This window comes from Suricata suricatta, chromosome 16 (genome assembly GCF_006229205.1).
Source record: "Suricata suricatta isolate VVHF042 chromosome 16, meerkat_22Aug2017_6uvM2_HiC, whole genome shotgun sequence".
NCBI lineage: Eukaryota > Metazoa > Chordata > Mammalia > Carnivora > Herpestidae > Suricata > Suricata suricatta.
Genome location: NC_043715.1, coordinates 24,061,611 through 24,063,886, shown reverse-complemented (window position 1 = coordinate 24,063,886; position 2,276 = coordinate 24,061,611). Strand labels below are relative to the sequence as shown.

Below are 2,276 nucleotides of genomic sequence, written 5' to 3'. Positions count from 1 at the left end.
CTGGAGCCTGCTTCCAGTTCTGTGTCTCCTTCTCTCTCTCTGCCCCTACCCCTCTCATGCTCTGTCTCTCTCTATCAAAAATAAATAAAACATTTTTAAAAAAATGTGAAACTTTCAAACACCTGGCTGGCTCTGTCAGTTACACATCTGATTCTTGATTATGACTCAGGTCATGATCTCATGGTCATGAAATTGAACCTTGCATTGGGCTTGGTGATGACAGCACAGAACTTGCCTGGGATTTTCTTTCCATCTCTCTCTGCTCCTCTCCTCCCTGTGCTCACTCACTCGCTCTCTCCCTCTCTCTCTCTCTCTCTCTCAAAATAAACAAACAATTTTTTAAGTCATGAAAAACCACATTGTATTGTTGGCTGTCTGAGGCTGCTGTGACTGTAATTATGAGCCAAACAAATCCCTAAGCAGTCTTAGACCTTGTTGCAGGATCATGCTAGAACGCTTTTCTGCTCATCTCCTTGGCTGAAAGATGGGCTTTACCTGTTCATCCGTTTAGGTGGCTCAGCCTAGAAACATTGATAAGACTTCAGTATTTCAGCCTGAAGGCATGAGAGTAATATACTTGGTATGAGTAAACCTAATGTTGGTACAGGACAAATGGACCACTTTACAAACCAAAGCCTTATGAAGGGATAAGAGAAGAGGGAGGAAATAAATTCAAAATGTTAGGAACTATCAGTGGATCTAGAGTAGAAAAAAATTTTAATGTTTATAACTCTTAGAGTAATGAATTGACTCAAAAGGTGAAGAATACAATTATTAATTCTCTCCTATGTCTATTCATGGAGACTTTAGTTTAGGATTAATGGTTCAGCCTCTGAAACTAGGGGTGAGCAGATGGCCTAATGTTCAGATACTGGGTCCATTTACTATCACTGTGTCCTTGGGCAAGTTTCATAACTGATCTGACTTGCATTTATCTCACCAATAGAATGGAGATGAAAATAGCATAAAACGGATTAGATTTTTGATTAAATAAATTATATAATTTATGGATTAATAAAGAAAAAGGTGGTCTCTGTCAGCCAGGAGCTAGCTTGGTACTATCAGCTAAGCCTTTTTGTCATGGTATTTTGGCATTCACTGCTAGACTCTATTATTCTTCTCTTGAACAAAACAGTTTTATAGACTATCACTACCAGATATGGCCGCTCTGTGGTCATGATGGACCAAGACAAAAACAAGACAACTCCATAATCAAGTCTAAAAACTGACCAAATACAAATATTGTCCAAGGCAAAAAATACCAAACAAGCCATTCTCCTAGCTAGTATGAATGGCTGCTGCTTTTATTTCTAACCAGATACTGCTCTAGCCTCCCTTTATTAGGTCACCTTCCCTAAAGATAAGATTTATTAAGAATCCTAGGCATAGAAGAGCGCCTGGGTGGCTCAGTTGGTTGGGAAGCCAACTTCAGCTCAGGTTATGATCTTGCAGTCTGTGGATTCGAGCCCCACATCGGGCTCTGTGCTGACAGCTCAGAGCATGGGGCCTGCTTCCGATTCTGAGTCTCCTTCTCTCTCTGCCCCTCCTCTGCTTGCTCTCTCTCTCTCTCTCAAAAATAATAAACATTTTTAAAAACTTAAAAAAAATGAATCCTAAGCATAGAATTATCCCTGCTTTCTGACATCCTTCAATCTAGTGCAAGCCCCAGCTTCTTGGGACCCAACCCCAGATAATCAGAGCACAAATCCTGTAATAAGTCTTTTTTAACACAGTTTTAATGCGATCTCATGGTTCCCCATGGTGTGCGTTCTCCTGTGCTGTAAGAAACTTTTTATTTTTTTGTTTTTGGTTTTTTTTTAATATGGAATGCCTCATGAATTTGCATGTCATCCTTGCACAGAGGCCATGCTAATCTTCCCTGTATCGTTCCAATGTTAGTATGCGTGCTGCCAAAGCGAGCACAGAAACTGACCATTTCAAGCATAGGCATGTTCCTGGTGGTTTTTGATTGGAAATCACTGACAGCATGACTATATGTAAAGTGCTTAATGGAGTAATTATCAATAAATACTAGCAGCAGGATGGCATGTTATATGTTCCTTGTTCCCTCCTCTCTCTGTGGGAATATATTATACATCAATTATGTACCATGACCTGTAGCTGCAGGAAAACATTTTAGGGTATGGTGCTTGAACATAGTAGTATAAACAAGAGAGAGCTTAGTAGGACACAAAACATAACGAATGGGACTGTGTATCAGCCATAAGAGTACAATCACATGATGGACGTAGGACACAAGGAGTCTGCCCTAAAAT

The 2,276-nt window shown here is 40.0% G+C and overlaps 1 non-coding gene across 1 annotated transcript; it reads right to left on the bottom strand.

Annotated features, from left to right (window-relative positions):
• Nucleotides 1–1,816: 1,816 nt before the first annotated feature.
• Nucleotides 1,817–1,923, bottom strand: LOC115281371. Its single transcript, XR_003904273.1, has one exon. It is a non-coding gene; the product is annotated as a U6 spliceosomal RNA (small nuclear RNA).
• Between the last annotated feature and the right edge of the window lie 353 nt (nucleotides 1,924–2,276).